This window comes from Dryobates pubescens, chromosome 2 (genome assembly GCF_014839835.1).
Source record: "Dryobates pubescens isolate bDryPub1 chromosome 2, bDryPub1.pri, whole genome shotgun sequence".
Classification (NCBI taxonomy): domain Eukaryota; kingdom Metazoa; phylum Chordata; class Aves; order Piciformes; family Picidae; genus Dryobates; species Dryobates pubescens.
Genome location: NC_071613.1, coordinates 812,068 through 833,461, shown reverse-complemented (window position 1 = coordinate 833,461; position 21,394 = coordinate 812,068).

The following is a 21,394-nucleotide window of genomic DNA, read 5'->3' as shown; positions in this document are numbered from 1 at the left end:
CCTAAAACAGAGACTGAAAAGCAAGTTTAACTAGTACTCTGGAAAGGCAGGCACTAAAGTACGTTGCTAAATGCTCATGAGAAGAGCTACAGGAAACAGAATGGCTCTAAACCAATACAATTTACAATTTCACTGGCTGGGACATTTCTTTTTGAAAAAAAAAAGAAATGTTGCAAATTATCAAACCCAGAAACTTCAGGAAAATCCTCTCCCAGCAACTGCCTGAGAGGATACCTAACAGTTCTAACCTCTGCTTTATATATCTGTTTCTGCAACAGAGCTATTACACAGCTCCTCACATCATGGAGAGGTTACAAAGGACCTTACCAAGCACAGTTTCTCTGTCACCTTGACAGCACTTGCTGTATTTTCCTGTTGGTCCAGACCAGTCCTGTCACTGTGATGTACCTCCCATATCACAGTATCACAGTATCACAGTATAACTAAGGTTGGAAGAGACCCCAAGGATCATCAAGTCCAACCTGTCCCAACAGACCTCATGACTAGACCATGGCACCAAGTGCCACGTCCAATCTCCCCTTAAACACCTCCAGGGACGGTGACTCCAACCACCTCCCTGGGCAGCACATTCCAATGACGAATGACTCGCTCAGATCACATTAGAAGAGCACATTAGCAGCGTTAGAAGAGCCCCATGCCAACAGCAAGAGCACAAACAGAAGTGTGCCTTGAGTTTGTTACACATTTCATTAATATTTCCTTTTAAAAACAAACCTCCATGCAAAAGCAGAAAAAGTTCTTTTGATACAGTACAGAATGTCAATGGAATAAGTTCATTGCTTCCATTTGTGAATGTGGTGTGGTGGGTTTTCTTAGACTGTAGTTGTCCAAACAACCAGGCAGGGGTGAGTGAACGGTTTGTTAAAACATTTCCCTGGGTTTTCATTCCCTCCCCTTCCCACTTTTTAATTTTCCCAGCTGATCCCATTCCACTAAAGTAGCTATAAATCCCTCCTCAGCTCTTGAAGTGCAAAACAATATGGGCACAGAAAAACTCAAGCATACAGGTAAATTATTTCCTGGCTGAATCAATAGAATCAGAATCATAGACCAAATTTGGTTGGATAGGATCTTGAAGATCAGTTAGTTCCAACCCCCTTGCCATGTGCAGGGACATCTTCCTCTTGATCAGGCTGCTCAAAGCATCCAGCTTGGCCTTGAACAGTTCCATGAAGGGAGCATCCATAACATCTCTGAGCAATCTGTAAGACAGTGAGAAGGGGAGGCTCAGGGGAGACCTCATTGCTCTCTACAACTACCTGAAAGGTGGTTGTAGCCAGGAAGGGGTTGGTCTCTTCTCCCAGGCAACCAGCACCAGAACAAGGGGACACAGTCTCAAGCTGTGCCAGGGGAGGTTTAGACTCGAAGTGAGGAGAAAGTTCTTCACTGAGCAAGTCGTTCGTCATTGGAATGTGCTGCCCAGGGAGGTGGTGGAGTCACCATCCCTGGAAGTGTTCAAGAGGGGATTGGATGTGGCACTTGGTGCCATGGTCTAGTCATGAGGTGTTGGGTGACAGGTTGGACTCGATGAACTTTGAGGTCTCTTCCAACCTTGGTGATACTGTGATACTGTGACAGTGAGATGCTGACCCGGACAATTCGAAAGACCATTTTGCACACATTGCATTTTGCCTCTTTGCATTTTGTAATGCTTGCACACAATAAGTCACAGAGCTGTAGCCCTCCTTTCACAAAGGCTTATCTTGTCGCATCCATTGACTGCCCCTCAAACACACCATGCAACGCCCTCAAGAATATTGCTGTTTGGATCAAACACACCTGTTAATAGGGCTATGGCAGGGACTGAGCAGGCCAGGATTCTTCTGTGCTAAGAACACTTGCAGATGCCAAAAGCATCTTGAAGGGTTTGTTGTTGTGTTTGTTTTTTTAATAAACAAGGACTCAAATGATCAGAAGACATAATTCTCTATACACACCTTACTGCTGGCAGAAACAGTTCTCACCAAACAGAAAGCACAATTTCCAAGTAGATAGAATAGAATAAACCAGGTTGGAAGAGACCTTCAAGATCATCATGTCCAACCTATCATCCAACACCATCTGTACACTGCGCTGGTTACGCTGCACCTCGAGTACTGTGTCCAGTTCTGGGCCCCTCAGTTTAGGAAGGAGGTTGACTTGCTGGAGCGTGTCCAGAGAAGGGCAACAAGGTTGGTGAGGGGCTTGGAGCACAAGCACTACGAGGAGAGGCTGAGGGAGCTGGGGTTGCTTAGCCTGGAGAGAAGGAGACTCAGGGGTGACCTTATTGCTCTCTACAACTACCTGAAGGGGGGTTGTAGTGAGGCAGAGGTTGGTCTCTTCTCCCAGGCAACCAGTACCAGAACAAGAGGACACAGTCTCAGGCTGTGTCAGGAGAGGTTTAGGCTGGAGGTTAGGAGGAAGTTTTACACAGAGAGAGTGATTGCCCACTGGAATGGGCTGCCTGAGGAGGTGGTGGGGTCGCCGTTGCTGGGGGTGTTCAGGGCGAGGCTTGACAGGATGCTTGGTTCCATGGTTTAGTTGATTGGGTGGTGTTGGATGATAGGTTGGACACGATGATCTCTTCCAACCTGGTTTATCTATTCTATTCTATTCTATTCTATTCTATTCTATTCTATTCTATTCTATTCTATTCTATTCTATTCTATTCTAATCTACTAACCCATGGCACCAAGCACCCCATCAAGTCTCCTCCTGAACACCTCCAATGATGGTGACTCCACCACCTCCTCGGGCAGCCCATTCCAATGGTCAATCACTCTCTCTGTGTAGAACTTCTTCCTAACATCCAGCCTAAACCTCCACTGGTGCAGCCTGAGGCTGTGTCCTCTTGTTCTGGTACTGGCTGCCTGGGAGAAGAGACCAACCTCTGCCTGTCTACAAACCCCCTTTCAGGTAGTTGTAGAGAGCAATAAGGTCTCCCCTGAGCCTCCTCTTCTCCAGGCTAAGCAACCCCAGCTCCCTCAGCTTCTCCTCATAGGGCTTGTGTTCCAAGTCCCTCACCAACTTCATTGCCCTTCTCTGGACACGCTCCAACAACTCAGCCTCCTTCCTAAACTGAGGGGCCCAGAACTGGACACAGGACTCGAGGTGTGGCCTAACCAGTGCAGAGTACAGGGGCAGAATGACCTCCCTGCTCCTGCTGGCCACACTGTTCCTGATGCAGGCCAGGATGCCATTGGCCCTCTTAGCTGCCTGGGCACACTGCAGGCTCATGTTCAGCCTACCATCGACCAGCACCCCCAGGTCCCTCTCTACCTAGCTGCTCTCCAGCCACACTGAGCCCAGACTGTAGCACTGCATGGGGTTGCTGTGGCCAATGTGCAGAACCTGGCACTTGGATGTGTTCAATCTCATGCTGCTGGATTCTGCCCATCTGTCCAGAATCAAGTAGCAATTTATATTGAGTAGTAATTTATCCCTTAGTCTTACCTCTTCTCTTTAAACAAACGATGATTTCTCCATTAATTAGCCACTGTAGACTTTTGAGTAACAATTCTCTACACATATTTGCCACTCTAAATTTACTGCACCTCATTAGAATGGTTGAAGAAGCATAGTCCTTTTTTTCCTCTCCACTCTTCTCTCCAATTGCTGTTGATCTTTACTGCCTCTTGGCAGCTGGCTCCTAGCCACACAAGTAATGAGTGCAGTTAAGTTACTTAACCAAAGCATTGCCTTCAAATGAGGAAAGAGAAGAAACTGCAGAAAAAAATATTTTGACTTTTGACATTTGTGTTTCAAGGAGCTTTGGCTTTATTTAGAAGAGAGAGAAATTCCTGGTCTGTTTCAAAAAGCAACCAGTCCTAAATCTGTTTTTCTCCCATAATCAAGCACTTGGCCAAAACAAAATACAAATCATTGGTCTCATCAGGATCCACATGGAGACAAGAGACACTTAGTATGATCCTTCAAGAGCAGGATCTCATGAGTTATTCTTTTCCAGATCCTTCTCAGCTATAGCTTTATTGCTCCAAGTAGCAATGAGAAAGGTTAACCTGGTCCAAGGGTGGGGTTTGTGCAACATCCTTATGTAAGCTGTTATGGTCAAAGGAAGCTAGGGCCACTCCTCGTAAAGACAAAGCTGCTCTGCGCCACACAATGGCTTGAATCAGCATGCCCAGATCCCCAATGGCCACTATCTCCTCATTTCCTCCCTGCCTGCAACTGCCCCTAAGAGCTGCTGCTTCTCATCCTCATTCTCAGCCTGCCACGCTTCTTGCTGCGTTTCTACAATTGCTGCATTTTGAGGCTGCTGCAAAAGTCCAGGGGGGCTTAAAGCCTGATAAAGCTGCTGCCTGTGTGAAGGGCAGCATGCCACATACCAGCAAAACTTTTACATTTGTCAGATATCCAAATGTCACAGGTTCCAGAAAATCTTTGCTGTGTCTGTCCTGAGGCAGGCAGATGAAAAGCATCTAATCAACATTACCCTGCTGCCTTGCTGCTCTAGCAGCAGCCAGTCCAGAATAACTGGAGGCCCTGCAGAAATTATCCACCATCTGGTCCTGTGCAGCTTGAAGCAAATCTGTGTATTGGCTTCTGCTGGGTGGGTGAATTTAAACATTCAACCTTATTAATCATCCTTTAAAATTAATTTGTAGTGCTAGAAGGTCTTATGGATGGATAACAAAGAATTCATATTAAATAAAATCTAGATGTTTGCAAGAAGAATGAAAACACATGTTCAGACAGGACGAGAAGGGTTCAGGCAGGATGAAAAGTAGCATGACACATTTTTACCCACCCTAGCAAATAATTCAGCACAAATCATTGAGACAATTCTTGCAATGTATGTGCAACCTGTACCACACAGTTACTAATCATCACTTTGGGAGACAGTGTTTCTTGGTGCAGGGTAGAATTTCAATAGAAAATAAACTCTTTTTCACTACTGATAAAGGTGAGATATATTGGGCCATATTCCAGCTCTTCATTCTCTCTGAACAGTACTATTATGGTCACTCTTTTTACCCAGTTTCTCTGTTTTCCCCTTTTACCTAATTTATCTGTTTTTCCTGAAGTCTCCTGTGTAGAAAAATAAGAATTATTGACCTGATTTTCAGTTGTTTCTTTACAGGACTGGAATAATTGTGGAAGAGAAAGCTCTTTACTTAAACTGTCGACATCTGAATAAGGCCCTGAAGCTAAACAAGCTCGCTCTGATTCCCCTGGGGTGAGATGGGACCTTTCCTTCTCAGTTTTTTTCTCACATTTTTCAGAAGGCTGCAATCTGGTCATTGTTTTGCCCAACCTTACTGCAGCACAACCCTGGGGAAGAGGACTGGCATGGGTGTGGCTGAAAGCATGTTCTTGCCAGATCCTGGTGTACAGATGTTCAGACAGCTGCAGGTTGGATAACGCCTTGGCCTTCACAAAGCAGTTCTGCTGTTACCCTGTAAACGCAGAAGGAGAGATCTCACTTGTCCCCCATCAGAGCTCCAAGCAGAGACGGGAAGGTGAAAGTAGCATCTCAGAAATCCTTTGGAGGAGTTGATCTTTCATTTTCCCATCTAATATAACAATTACTCTTGAACATAGGGTCCAACCCTAATGTAAATGTTAACCCTAAAATTCTGACCATTTGACTTGAGAAAATTCTTTCTACAGACAGCTCACTGTAGTAACACTTCTGCTATTCTGTTAGCATGACTATGGTCACACACCCTGAACAAAACATTGTGGTACTGTTTTTATAAGCTCTTTCTTTTTCATGGCCAAAAACACTGGCCCTGTGTCCTGAAGGGACAAGCCCCAAAACATGCCTTAAGCCAGACAATGAATTAAGCACCTGCAAATGCACAAACCTGGACACTTCCTGGGGTCCAGATGGTGCAGATAAGCGTTTAACATGTGTAATTAACCTTGTAACACACTTGTGAACTGTGTGTGCCCCTGGCCATGTTTGGATATGCCCTAACCTATGTGTTCAGCTATCAGGTTTCTCTGTTACCAAAGGGAATTAATTGTCTTGGGACGGTATTTAAACCAGTCAAGAAGTTAGGCAATTTGCCTTGCCCTCACCCACAAAGCAACAAGAGCCAAATGCTGTTGGAGTTGCAGCTGAAGAGCCAGCCCTAGCAGGCAACCTACACCTGGGCTGTGCACCTGGACTAAGGCAACCAACACTCCTACAGCCTGGCAATGGAGTGCAAGAAAGAGGCCACTTAGCCCTCTCTGAGCCAAGGAAATGCTCCAGACCGTGAACTGGGCAAGAGAAGAGTGAGGCCCCGTAGCCCTCTCTGACCCAAGAGCTGCTTAAATTATAGCCTGTGGTGAAAGGTGCTCATACCCAAAATTATGCCCCAAATATTGTCAAAACTTGTCCCAACACGTTTTGCTCACACTTGCTCACATTTGCTCACATTTGCTCCTCCTCCTTTCTGGAGTGGGTGCTCAGCTCACAGTTGGGTAAACAAAGTACCAGGCATCACCAAGCCAGGGTAAGCAACCCAACCTGCCTTTTGTGGGGATAAACAACATCATGCATCCACCTTGTGGGATGCTTGTGCTTCTTCCAAGTTTGGGCATGATTCTGGCTACATGCTTTGTTATTGGCTAAAGGCGTGCACCGGGTTGACTACTGGCCAAATCCAAGCTTTGAGCATGTTATAAATATCACCACAAATTGTAAACAAGTTGCTCTTTGCTTAAGCTATTGCTTCTGCTGTTAAGGTCAGTTCATATGCTCTGCCCTCGTGCCTTTGTCTGCAGTCTGGAGAGAAGCTGATTATCTGGGAAGTGCCACTGTGCCTCAGTTTACCTGGAAGCCTGCAAAGAGTCCTTCACAAGCTGCTCTGCAACTACATCCAGCCTTGCATCATATCCCAGTCCTGCCAGTAGGAAGAAGCTGCCACTGCATCTTAAAGGGACTAAACCCCACTGGTAAGCCTTGCCATCATGGGGAGATCTTGCCTGAATCATTTTAATAGTTCAAACAGTGTCTGCTGTACACACAAGCTGCAGACCTGTGAGTCAAAGCCTCTGTGTGCCCTCTTGCAAAGTAAGGACTGTGCTCAGCTGCAGAAGAGAAAGAGCCACAGCCTGCCACTTCACAGCCCTCTAAGTCAAAGATGGCCCAGGGCAAGTCAGAGGTGCTTGTTCCAGGTGCTTGCTCATTTGGAGCTGAGCCAGGGGAAAAGCTGCACTGCTCTGTGCCACTCCCCTGTCCCCCCACACACTCTCTCCAGCAACCTTGGAAGGGGAACCACCCCCACAACAGCACCCTGAGAACTCTGCAGGACTACAGTGCCAAGGGAGCCACGTGAGACAGCCATTCCAGGTGGACCTGCCCATTGGCAGAACTCTATGCTGTACCCCCACAGGTGCCCCCACCACCATGTCTGGAAGGGACAGCCCCGGGGAGCTAGTGCCAGGTCCCTGCAAGCCCCTAGGCTTTGGCAGTGACCAGCCATGGCACTGTGAGATCTCTGCGACCCTCAGAGCCAGATGCAGTATAGAATAGAATAGAATAGAATAGAATAGAATAGAATAGAATAGAATAGAATAGAATAGAATAGAATAGAATAGACCAGGTTGGAAGAGACCTTCAAGATCATCGCGTCCAACCCATCAACCAATCCAGCCCACCTAAACAATTAAACCATGGCACCAAGCACCCCATCAAGTCTCCTCCTGAACACCTCCAATGATGGTGACTCAACCACCTCCTCAACCCTGCCAGGTACCTGATGAATCCTTTAGCCTCGGCAGCCAGCCAGCGCAGCGGTAACATAGCAATGTGCATGGCACCATGTTTTACACCAGCTATGGTTTTGGGTAAAATCCCTGCGCTTTAGTCCACGTGGTATGATAACCTATGGTTTTAAGGCAGCACCCTGGCTATGCCTGGAGTCATAATTCATGATTATAACCGATTCAAGTCTCTGAAAGTTTCCTTTGATTGTATTGCCCTGACATTGTGTCTCTTCTAGCTGTTTAGCCAAGTCACCAAGCATCTTGCGAGTTTCTGTCTGATGGACAAGCAGCGGAATTGCAGCCTTGGTTCTTAATTGATTAACTGGTTTGTATTTTTCTAATTTGGTTGAAAATTGTTACTCTGTGCCAGTTCATGGACAATATGTGCACAACCGTGCACTAGAATCTGCATACAAATATTGAGTAAAGGTTATTAATACTTTTTGAATATCAATAAAATAATTTTCATATTCCATATGTTCATATTTAATAACCTTATTTGACACACAGCTGCAGCATCCAGGAGGGTACCAGACTGAGGAGCAAGCTGTGGGTACCCACCTGATTTGCTGCAGAATCCCCCTTGAGGGAAGCTGCGGATTGCAGCACCTTTATTTCCAATTCAAATCACCATATTGGAAATTCCTGGAGTTGTGCTTAAATCATTGAACTGTCTTCACATATGGAATGTGTTACTCACAACCGAGTAACAGAACCTTTAACTATGCTTGGTAAATAAGTTACGGCAGTGTTTGAAGATACCACTGCCAGAAATATGAAATAGTAAAATATATCAAAATATGCATTTTATTACACCCTGGTTTGCACTGGTAGTTGCACAGCACAGAGCGAAAGAAAACATGCAAAGAATCTGCCTGGTTTAGCTCCAAATTTATGTTCATGCTCTATAAAGCTAAGGGTCATTTGAAGACTATCTCCAAATTCACAGGAAAGTGGGAAGTGCCTGGCTTGTCAATACAGCTGAGTGAAATAGCTGTTGGATTCTTGCTGATAGTCAGTAAACATGAACATTGTGCTCAGCTTGCAAACATGCAGCTCCATATTCACTTTATTATTATTTTTTTCAAACATTGGTGTTGGTTTAAACTGAAATAAGACTGAATCAGAAGATGCCCTATGCGGGCTGACGTGTCTCCCAGCATCTGCTTTAAACCACGCAAATACAATTCCAGTCTGTCTGACAGAACAGTACAGGCTGTGTTGGCTGCAACACTGTGAGAATTGGAAAAAAGGAATTCATGACTAACTTGATGATAGCAAGGATAAGGCTTTGTGAAAATAACCGTAGGAGCCACTGGATAAAGCGTAACTGGCTGTAACCTGAGGCTTATGGCACGTTACTTTGGCCAGAAAATAAAGATCATTTTCTTCCCAGTGCTTCCTTGTGTCATAACGTTATTAAAGACAGATTGCCTTACTTAAAAAGAGCAGGATCTCTGTAAAATGAGCAAAATTCTTTTACCAGTGGAAGACTTACTGCTTGCATCAGAAACAGTTTTGTCTTGTGGACGGCTCTGGGGCAGAGATGTCCTTGATAGGCAATCACAAAACAATTCCTTCAGAGACAAAATGCATTAAAAAGTTTCTTGCCCTGCAGCAGTCTTTTTACTCTTAAAATCATGTAGTGCGAACAAACACAGGGCTAACATAATCCACCTCTGTGTCCAGGCCAGCTTTTGGAGTGAAGTGCTGCACAAGTCCTGTGCCTTGTTTGGTCAACTGAAGAATGGACAAGCCTTACACCTTGCAAATCTCAATGCTAAAGGACTTTTTATCTGCAAAACCTGGGCATTTTTTATCAGATTTCCACCAACCTGCCCTTCCACTGCCTTAGCAGCTTCAGGTTCAGAAGCGACAGTGTCACCAGGAACATCTTTATTGATGATCTGGATGAGGGCAGGAGTTGATCTGCTGGAGGGTAGAGAGGCTCTGCAGAGGGACCTCGACAGGCTGGACAGATGGGCAGAGTCCAGCAGCATGAGATTGAACACATCCAAGTGCCAGGTTCTGCACATTGGCCACAACAACCCCATGCAGAGCTACAGGCTGGGGTCAGAGTGGCTGAGAGCAGTCAGGCTGAGAGGGACCTGGGGGTGCTGGTTGACGGTAGACTGAACATGAGCCTGCAGTGTGCCCAGGCAGCTAAGAGGGCCAATGGCATCCTGGCCTGCATCAGGAACAGTGTGGCCAGCAGGAGCAGGGAGGTCATTCTGCCCCTGTACACTGCACTGGTTAGGCCACACCTTGAGTCCTGTGTCCAGTTCTGGGCCCCTCAGTTTAGGAAGGAGGTTGACTTGCTGGAACGAGTCCAGAGAAGAGCAACAAAGTTGGTGAGGGGTTTGGAACATAAGCCCTACGAGGAGAGGCTGAGGGAGCTGGGGTTGCTTAGCCTGGAGAAGAGGAGACTCAGGGGTGACCTTATTGCTCTCTACAACGACCTGAAGGGAGGTTGTAGACAGACAGATGTTGGTCTCTTCTCCCAGGTGGCCAGTACTAGAACAAGAGGACACAGTCTCAGGCTGCGCCAGGGGAGGTTCAGGCTAGATGTTAGGAAAAAGTTCTATACAGAGAGAGTGATTGCCCATTGGAATGGGCTGCCTGGGGAGGTGGTGGAGTCGCCATCACTGGAGGTTTTTAGGAGAAGACTTGATGGGGTGCTTGGTGCCGTGGGTTAGTTGTTTGGGTGGTGTTGGATTGGTTGATGGGTTGGACGCGATGATCTTGAAGGTCTCTTCCAACCTGGTTTATTCTATGTATTCTATTCAAAGTTCTCCTAAACAACACTTGTAGACATCTATTTCCTCCCTGCAGGGTAATTTCACATTAATTGCCTCAAAAGAGTAGTCAGCATCTTTAGAAAAACCTCACTCACCATATTAAAAACCTGAAACAATGACCTTCCAAAGCTGCTTTATGTTACTTCTAGAGGAACATAAAAAATCTCCACATTCTGAAGCACATTTTTGCTGTAAATAGGACATAGTGGTACCCTCAGTTGGACAACAAGCTAACCTTAATGGGACACTTACCCCATTTGGGGAGTGCATATCCTTACTTCATATATGCCCTCTTAGCAGTTAATGTCATTGTACTTTATCTGGCACTTGAGAAGCTCAGAAGGACAAATTAATCTACTTGTGTACACGTCTTCCCTCTCTCTGAAGTGTCAAAATGGAGATCTGGAAAGTGAACTGTTACTTTTCTTCATTTGAAAATGAAACACACACAGGAAACAATTTCTAGGGCAACAGTAACAGGCAAAACCTATCTGAAAGAATGCACTGAACTCCCTCCTGCTTTAAGTTTTTCCAGATGTTGGCCAGGTGTCCTTATCCATACATCACTGAGTGGATTAAATCTCAATTCTGCATACTGGATATCAAATCACTTGCAGATATACTTTATATCATGCAGTGCTTCAACATCCACCTGGAAATTCCTTCCAGGAATTCAAGTCCACATCAGGTTCTCATCCTTTTATCTTTTATTACTTTGCCCTTTCTTTAAGAATAACTTCAGTACAATTCTGAAGAATTGTGAGGAATAAATGAGTGTTTGTATTTGTTTCTCTCTCCTCTCCTCCACAAGTTACTCCTCCTGCATTCAGAGAAGATTATATTGGAAGAAATGGGAGGAAAAAAAGTCTGCCAGCGTGTTCAGAGGGGGAATTGGCACAAGGATGAAGCAGAAGAGAGCGATGCGGTGGAGAATTCAAAATGTCCTTGTTCTTCCGCCTTTTTGCATTGTCACCATCTACAATGGGCAGCACCCAGGTTCCAGAAAGAGAAATGGGGAATTTGCAGGGAGGGTTTCAACAGCTCATAGTGGTCTCTGCTTTTCAAGTTTGTTTCCTTACTCATTCTGCTCTTGATAATAGAACACTATTGTAAACAGCTATCATACTAACTCATCACCACAATGCCTTTGTTTAGCTCTCTCCCTTGCCTTGAACCTGGTTACTTGCTGTAGTCATTATTCCAGCTAGTTGAGTCCAGGTGTTGATGAAACTTCCTTAATGTCTGTTTCCATTTCATATCTGTTACATACCACAGAGCACTACCTAAATGACATCTATTCACAAAAGTTGTTGCCTTTCTTATTCTCTCTCTGTTTGAATTAGCTGATATACCACTTACTGTAAGTACCCTCCAGCAGAAAGGACTTGTAGAGCTTCAACAAAACTGGAGGACAAAACCAAAACAAAATCTTTTCACAGCTGCAATTTTACCTTTTGCCTCAACTTCAGTGGCAAAAGGAGCTCCTCTTCTTCAGGGGAAGGTACAGATTCAGATAGCCTAGAACGTTCAGTCAGTTCAGGCTAATTGGGGAAAAGTGGAACATAATTGCTGATGAACAGCTAAGGACAAAACCAGAGAAAAACTGCTTTAAAGAGCATAATTTTAATAACCTGAACATAAAGACAAAAGTGTCACGAAAAACTTGGAACTTTCTGTATTTTTCACAGATAGGCCATGTACCTGTGAAACTCATCTGCTTCTGTTTTGGCCATCATTATGATGAACCTCTCAGACTTTTCAGATGTGTTATTTCACCTGTGCAATAGTTTCCAGCTCATTACAGTGTAAGGTTTGGGTGCTCTACAATGCATTCTTAGAATTCTATGATGATTGCTTTTGCTTCATTTTCAAGACAAAAAAGGGTGTAAAACTCTCGCTTCACTTAAGTTACTGATTTCTCCATGCACAGAGCCAACACATGTTCTTGCACTCCAAATGATCTGTTTTAGATAAAATGGAAGCATGTGAGCAAGGACAAATGTCAAAGGTCCCAAGAGGGAGTTTGTTTCACATATTTCTTTTGGGACAGGCTGTCTCAGCACTGTGCTGCAGCACACCAACCAAGCAGATTCCATATTTCATTAAAAGGCTTTATGTAGACAAAACAAAAGGTGAGCAGTGATGAACAGTACCCCACTGAGTAAGGTTATATCTTACATATTGAAAGAGATAACAGACCTTGCCCCAAAGACTTCACAGTTGCCAAAGATACATAGCCACAGAGGTCTTCTTGTAGCATAAAATACTGGATTCTTTTCCAATGGAAAGAAGCAATTCTTCTCCAAAAATATATCTTGCCTATAAATAAATGTTCTGGCCAGATCAAAATAAATAATACTAATTAAAAAGGAATCCAACCTTATGGAAGAAAATTCCATAAGGTGTTCATTCAGCAGGCAAAAAAATATTCCAGTAACAGCAATGTCCTGGTATCTGTAAATCATCACTGGCATATCAACTTCCTAGTTCTTTACGTTGTTGATTTAGAAGTAATGCCCTTATTCTGTCATTTTGGGAGATGTGTTATTCATTTCACAGCTTTGAACAATATGCTTTCATATGAAACATCCTTATAGCTGTACTTAAATAGGCCATGAAATGTCTAAGTAGTCTCTTTTCAGATCAAGTGTATACTTGCTATACCAACTGTGACAGATGACAGAGAGAGACAGCAAAAGATAGGACAGACTGATATATAAACATGACCTGAATATATACCACTAAGAATGCAATGTTAAAACATCAACCTCGAACTGCAGAAATGTAAAGCTGATGCTTGGAGAGCAACATATTTCAATCCGGTTTGGTTTGTTTGGGCTTTTTTCATATTTTATTTTCTTACACTGTGGGACCTTAGGGACATGTAATCCTCGAAGTACTAATTCAGAATGCCACCCTCTCCCATAAGAAGGCGCTGTAATAGACACAGACATTTTGTTCTCTGGATTAGACCTTGAAGGGAATGTGTGTCAGTCTGCACAGGTGTTGGCTAAGACCTGAGGCCTCTCAGATGAAACGGCTTGTTTTAAAAAGTATTTGGCACTGATTTGGACTTCATAAAAATATCCACCAAGTATTTTATGCAAGAATTCCATGTGAATTTGGCTTCAGATAATGGAAAGCTTCCTAAAAAGTTCAAAGTATCTGAAAACAGGTACAGCATGGCCCCAGCAGCTCTCAAGTGGCCTGTAATTCTATAGGATTTTACACCCTGGAGGAGTGAAAAACAAATAATTCAGAAATGATGGGAAATTCTTAACTCTGGACTGAGGATGCTTTTGCCAATGTTGTTTATCATTTAGTCTAACCACATGCCTAAAGGAATCCCAGGTGATACCTGTCCATTTGTGAAGAGACACACAAAGGAAACCCCCCCAAGATAATACAAGAATATCATGTCCTGTTGAATAACTAAGGAGAACACTCAGAATACAACAGACCACATGGAAATTTGGGTAACACGACACACAAAATAATGTTGGCAATTATGTTTCTTTTAAAGGAAATTAAACGGATCCAAATGGACAGAATCTGGAGGTGCTGGCATTCCCTTTGCAAGCTGTAGTTGATACTGCAGAGGTGGCCATTAGGTCACTCTCCCACTTTCCGAAGACTCTGCAGACTGACTAGTTTACACAGGTCAGCTAAGAAACAATACCCAAAGAAGGTGCAAACCAGTACAAACACTTAAGGTTACATTGCAGCCAGCTGAAAATGCTGAGTGTAGAGATTTTGTGTGGGATCATTAACCAAGATGTTCACAAAACTTTCATTAAGCCAGAAGAAAATAAAGATTGACCTTGAGCTTCTGAAAATGTTTCTTTGAGAAGCTGTTGTTTGGAGTGTAGGTTTGTGAAAACCAGCCCATGAGAATTGCTTTGGCTGAAAGCAGTACTGCATCCACTGATACCATGATGGACAAGCAGTCAACAATTGCATTAGGCATGAGGAGACAGTTCACTTGAGTACTGTGTCCAGCTCTGGGCCCCTCAGTTTAGGAAGGACATCAAGACACTTGAACGTGTCCAGAGAAGGGCAACAAGGCTGGGGAGACGCCTTGAGCACAAGCACAGCCCTGTGAGGAGAGGCTGAGGGAGCTGGGGTTGTTTAGCCTGGAGAAGAGGAGGCTAAGGGGAGACCTCATTGCTCTCTACAACTACCTGAAAGGTGGTTGTAGCCAGGAAGGGGTTGGTCTCTTCTCCCAGGCAACCAGCACCAGAACAAGGGGACATAGTGTCAAGCTGCACCAGGGGAAGTTTAGGCTTGAGGTGAGGAGAAAGTTCTTCACTGAGCGAGTCGTTCGCCATTGGAATGTGCTGCCCAGGGAGGAGGTGGAGTCACCATCCCTGGAGGTGTTCAAGAGGGGATTGGACGTGGCACTTGGTGCCATGGTCTAGTCATGAGGTCTGTGGTGACAGGTTGGACTCAATGATTTTTGAGGTCTCTTCCAACCTTGGTGATACTGTGATACTCTGCAAATCAACCAAAGCAGTATTCCCAATGTTAGCACTGGTCATCCTGAATTGTAGTCTTAGTCTAAGGCTCTGTTAGGCTCCAGCTACAAAATGTCTTGGATATAATTTCCCTTTAAGACTGACTAGACACAAAGCCATGGAGGCCAGACCTCCCCCCCATAAATCCTTCTTCTATTTCTTTCTGACACTGTTCACTAGAGAAGATATATGTAAAACCATCATACAGCTTTTCTCTTACAATCAGATCCAGAGATTATTTAGATCCTGCCTGCAAGTAAGGACTAAAAGGGTATTTTCTAAAACAAAAAGAGCCTCCCGTGGCAGTCTGCAGCATGAACAGGTACTGTAGCACAAGGGCTATCTTTTGCTCCTAGAAAAGGTTCTGGCCCATCCATCCATCCATGTTATTTTGTTGCCTCTCTTTGGCTTTACAGGCATGCAAGCTGCAACAAAGCTCTGCTCATATGATAACGCAGCTGCATCACACTATGACAGTAACCCAAAAATCTAAGACCACATAACTGAGCCAGTCTTTGCCAGATTTTCTCTCACCCTTCTTGGGTTAGTACTGTAGCCAGTGAAAAACACATTGGAATTATCTTTCAAACATGCCTTTAGGTGCAGGGCTAAAGCAAAGGTTTGGCAGAGCTCATCCCAATCTTAATGTTCTAATGCCATATTATCACTACTCACTGAAAAGCTTCATGCACTTAAACAAAACCATCATGCCAAAAGACACTGACATTATTTAAGAGTTTGAACTGACTGCATGTTTATTGTTGAAATATCTCAAACCATAAAGCCTTCTAGTTTCTTCAGAAGCAGTTATCCTCATGCTTTGGTGGTCTCTTCCTGCACATTTCACAAGTTTCAGGCAAATCTTTATTTAATGGAGAATATTTACATTTCCCCTGGCTTCCATCACTGAAGTTTTGCATCTGGGATTTGGAGATTTTTGTGCTACAAAGGTAACAATGATCACCCCCAGCATGTCCTGTAGTGCAATGGTCCTTGCTTTTTGGGACACATGCACTGCTAAGAGGTGATACTCTTTCTCTGGGAAAGCTGTTAAAAACACCTGCAATCAATGTGCTCTAGGGATACTTATTTAATTCTTGATGCAATGTTTAATTAGAAAGAAAGATACTGATAAACTGGATAAAGGCCAGACATTCTTTAAAAACAAATAAATCAAACAAAACCCACAACCCAGACATTTGAAATAGAGAGGTGTGCGTTCATACAAGATGAGAACATAAGGCAGAGTAGTTTTCTTTTTACCATTTCACAAAACCTTGTCCTTGTTCTCATTTCAATACACATTTTCCACTTCAGAGGCAAATTCGGAGCTGCCAGCAGAGTGTAATCACAGAAGCATACACTCCTTGCAGTTATGGTAATAGATTAAATACTGATAAATACCAGCTACACCCCCAAATCACACTTGGGTGGTGTTCACTAACAGTAGATCCCTGTAAGCCATTCAGTAACATCTCACCAGTTGACTCAGTTTCTCTGAGAAGTACTCCTCCTCTTCTCCCCAACATCTTCCCTTTGTTTTCTGATATCCCTACGTATACTCCACAACAACCAAGAGCTGCTGACTGCTAGGTGCCTTTTCCCCATCTACTTTCAGGAAAGGCTTCCCTTCACTATATTTTTCTACTACCTCATCTACTTGAAATGCACCAAAGGAACCTAACTTGAAATAACACTGAAACACAGCAGTGCCTTATATCACAGACACGAAAATAACTCTACTATGGCAAAGACAGATATGTTCAATAATATATCTTCTTTGCTCACTTAGAAAGGCCTCCATTTGGCAGTGTGTTGAAGGAGACATGGTCTGCAGTCAGCAAGAACAAGACCAGGTCTCAAGTGCCTACTGTCAGTTGACGCAGAGGTAAATGGCTGAAGGGAAAAGTGTGCTTTGTTTCACTAAAGCTCTCCAGCTGGCCTCCACGAAGGAAGACCAAGAGAAGTGTTTGACCCTCTGTGTACTTAAAAGGATCTGTGCCAGGAGAAAAAAAAAAACACCCAAAAAAACACCCAACAAAAGAGCCCACACACAGGCTGCAAATTTATCAAGCAAGTATCTTTCAAGAAGTTAGAAACAGTGAATCTTTCTTGGGCGATAGCTGTGTCTGTGTTGCAAATCTTCTCTTCCACAACAAAATATGGTGAAGATTTTGCATATTTTCTATTATTGCAAGATTTTCTATTTATTTTCCCCTTTCCTTCCGAGCTTGAAGTTCTATTTGTGCCCTGCAAGTGGGCTGCTCAAAACTAGCCCCAAAGTCAGCAAAGCAAGTTTGCTAACTGCTTTTATTTTGCTTTAAAGCTATCAAGCAAGCTGATAATAGAATGCATGCAAAGCTCTTTATGATATGCCTTGTGCAAAACTGAGATTATTAAAGAGTTAAATACCAAGGCCTTTAATTTTTCTGGGTATTCCACTAATGGTAAAGTAAAATATATCTGCAGGCTAAATGGGAGGTACTTTTGTAATGGAAGAAGAGAGTGTTGCTGAGTATATATGGGAGGCATGAAAAGAAACACGACAGAAATCCAAACGCACTGATTCATGCTGCTCAATTACAGAGTACAGCACCGCCACCCAAATGGAAAAGCGCAGGAATCCACCAAGCTCTCAGCACCCACCACGTTCAAACAGGCATATTTCACAATGAAAGCTTCTGTGGGGATGTGCAGCGAGTCTGGAGCCACCCATGTATTGGGTATTTTGTTTGTTTTAAACTGACACGCTCCTTTCCTGGACTAACAAATGAATGGAAGATGGAAGTGAATAAATCTCACATGTAGAAATAAGCACATTCTCCCTCTCCATAGCATCAGGAAAAGAGCTCTTGCCAAACCCAGAAAAGTAGGATGGCAACTGCGTGTCATTTTATCATCTCTGAAGTCATGAAGATGACATTAGTTGGAAAAATAAATCAACTTTCTCACAAAGCTTCTTTCAGCTTTGTTTCTTGGCACTATATTAGCTAATACAAATGAACTTCTGGTATCAATGCTGGAAAGTCAAAGGCCAAGAACTACAAGAACAGCCAAGAGATAGTGTTTCTTTAACATCTGGAAGTGAGGAACTGCACGTTTTCTTGAATGGCTTTTGTCAGGCAGAACTGTTACTTGTCCCCCTCTTCTCACCCAGATGCCCCACGCTGCTGAATGCCTCTAGTATTATCTAGCTTTCTAAACTCCTCCTTCATGTCCATGAACAGTTCACTTATTTCTGCTCTCAAGATGGAACGAGATATCCATCCACTGTTTGAAAGAGCCAGAGAACAGATATGGTTAAAAGTAAAAACTGGTTTATAATCCCTGGGGAAAGAGGCAGAGCAAGTCTCTCAGTATCTTCCATAGCTGGAGGGGAATTTTTACTGACTCTTCAGTGAGGCACCTTCGACCTTAGTGCAAGTATGTCAAATAATAGCAGCACGTTGTGGATGCATCCTCTTACAGCAGAACCTACTGTTGTGCTGTCTAACTCACCCCTGGTAACATTTCTGCCACGAGCTCAACAAATTCTGTATTTTCCTCAACAGAGAGAAAATTACACTGGACAAGCATGTTAATATATTTGATATTAAATGGTTCATCTGGGCAAGGACTAAAGAAAAAACTTTGGATTTGACCCACTGTCATGATATTGTAATGATGACCTTACCATCATACCATTTCTGCATTCAGTGATTACTAACTCACACATTGGACTTTCAAAATTTTCTTTCCTTTTCACAAAAGGTAACTCATACCAACTTTCCCCTGATTTTAATTCCTATTTCTATATCTTTAGAATACTATACACAGCGTTGTGAGGAGAAACAAGAAAAGGAAGAATGGGGTCTGGCATCTGGAAATTAGGATGAAAATTTATGATCCTGCATTAAATACTCTGCTATTTTTTCCTGCTCATTCTAACACAAAGCAGTGCTATTGAAAGAGATGACAGACTAAACGGTGAAGAGAACAATGCAAGCACGAACTTTGCCACCAGCAACCTAAGTATTCAGCATGATCATAAAGGAAAGCACAAGCTGGAGCACAGGAACATTCTGAAGTAGGTGAAATGGTCTGCTAGGGAAAGAAAAGTGACATTCAGGCATGGTGGGGTTTTGTTACATGAGCAAAATTTGATATCACTGAACACTAGCTGGGCTTAAGATGCTGAAGTGTGAAATCATGGCAGAAAGATTTATTTTCTGAAAAAGCTCTAGGAAAACATTCATCTCTAACACAGAGGAAGTCAGAAGGAAATCAGCTGCAAAGAATGTCTGCTGCATTTCCTCTGAGACAAAGGTATTTTTATCTCCAAAAAAGGGGAAGCAATCACAGCTTGCCTGAAGCCCAGCTCGCTCAGGCAGCTCTTGTTGCATTTTCCAGTTTTCCTTTTTGCTGTTGTTAGTTGGTTCTGCGTGATCTGGCACAACTATCAGTCTCCATTTGAAAATATGGGCTTTGTCATTGTTCAAAGAACCGCTGCATTTGGGTGGCAATGTAGCATTGGATTACCTGACCTTATTGAAAGAATTCCCTGTGTCCTGCCAATTCAAGTAATGTGTTGTGTATATTTTTCTGGCCCGTTTATTCTTGATTAAATAAAAACCAACTCACTAAGTATATCTATGTCCTTCTAATGCTAACCACACAGCAGCCTGAGTATGCAGTGGGATTCACAGTGTTTGGTACAAACAGGCGCTCACTCTCAACTGTTCATAATCATTGCATGCAGGTGGGAGCGGACTGAGAGGGTAGGGAGAGAAAAGCTACGCTGAAGACCTGTTCAGGGTGCAATCTGTTTATTAGGCAATCAGTGAAAAGCACAAGGCTTTAGAGCACTCCTTCCATTTACCATCTGACTCGTTCACCCTAAGTAAATGACCATACCTTCATCTTACTGTCCCTCATACTGGTACAGAGGTGCAGACACAGCTGACAGGAAGGCAGCTAGATCTGCACTCCTGATATTCCCTTCAGCCTTGTTCTTCTTAGCCTCCTTCTCCATGTCCAGACCCCTGCCCCTGCCTTGCATCCCCTTCAGCCCTGTGACCCCAGGGCATTTGCTGCTGCCCCAAAAGTGTAAAAAGTCCTCATAAAATGAGTTTACTACTATTTATTATGTGGGCCTGTGCTTCTGGCTGTGGAACACCTTATGTGCAATGGTGCCATACTTCTGTCACAATAACCATCTCCTTAGCAGTAAATCAGGGCTAAAGGGAGAAGACCAAGCAATAAACTCCTGTCTTGTTTATCTGGTCTCCTGCATGAGTATGCAGACGCTGTGCAACCAGTAAAAACAAGATCCCCTCATACCCATCTTTGTGTGACAGCTACGCAGCAGACCTCTGTAGTCTCTTTTGCCACTGCCCCATGGGAAACCCCACATATGCTCTAGACTTTGTCCATGTCTTTCAGTCAGAAGCTGGATCTGCAGCTGGACCCATTATATTTAGTTTTATGCACAGCCTGAGGCATTACTAATGACTGGTAGGCACAGAGTACTGTAAGTCAGCTTACCTAAGAGCAATTTATAGATCACATGTATTAGCGTGTAGGATATGTAGATATTTAAAGTATTGATGTCAATCACATGCATGTTACAAACACCAGGTGGCTGCTGACCTTAAAAATAATAAAACTATGTCTGTTGCTTATCACCTGAAACCCTTATGATATGTTATCAATTTGATTTTCTATTTTATTGACATGCCAAAATGAAAGGATTCTCTGAAACAAGATAAGAAGTAGCAGATTATGAAAGTAGAAGGCTATGAAAGTACAACTTTTCACTGCATTTCTCCAGTGCAGAAAGGAGGACCTAAACACTGGAAATCCTTGTGAAAAGAGATGACACTGGTAAATAGATGTGAAACAGCTCAGGAAACTACTTAGCTATGGGATGGCTATACACTAAAGTCACACGAGCTGTAGCCCAGACTCAGTCATAGCCAAGTGTGGTGTCAAGTCATCGGCCCAACTAGCCTTGAGTTCCTACTGCTTAGTGGGGCATGGTTCAAGGTCAAGATACTCCACATGTGAGGCTTTATTTTTCCTGCCTGAGAAAACACAGTGGATTTGCCTGAAGCCAAGCTGAAACATGAGCCAACAACAGGAAGTGAGGATGGTGGGAGATCTTGGACCCAGGCCATGAGACAACATGTAATTAGTCACAAATAGCGACATGTCACTGCTGAAACCAACAAGTCAGCTCTGGCTGAAACCAACAGGCAGTTAGGTGTTATCAGGCAGTTATCTAGGCAGGTATTTTAACTGGAAACACATTACCATCTTATTTTTATGGTGGCGTAAGGGAGGCGGTTGATTCCTTTTCTTTACAAACTTTCAGCTATGACTGAA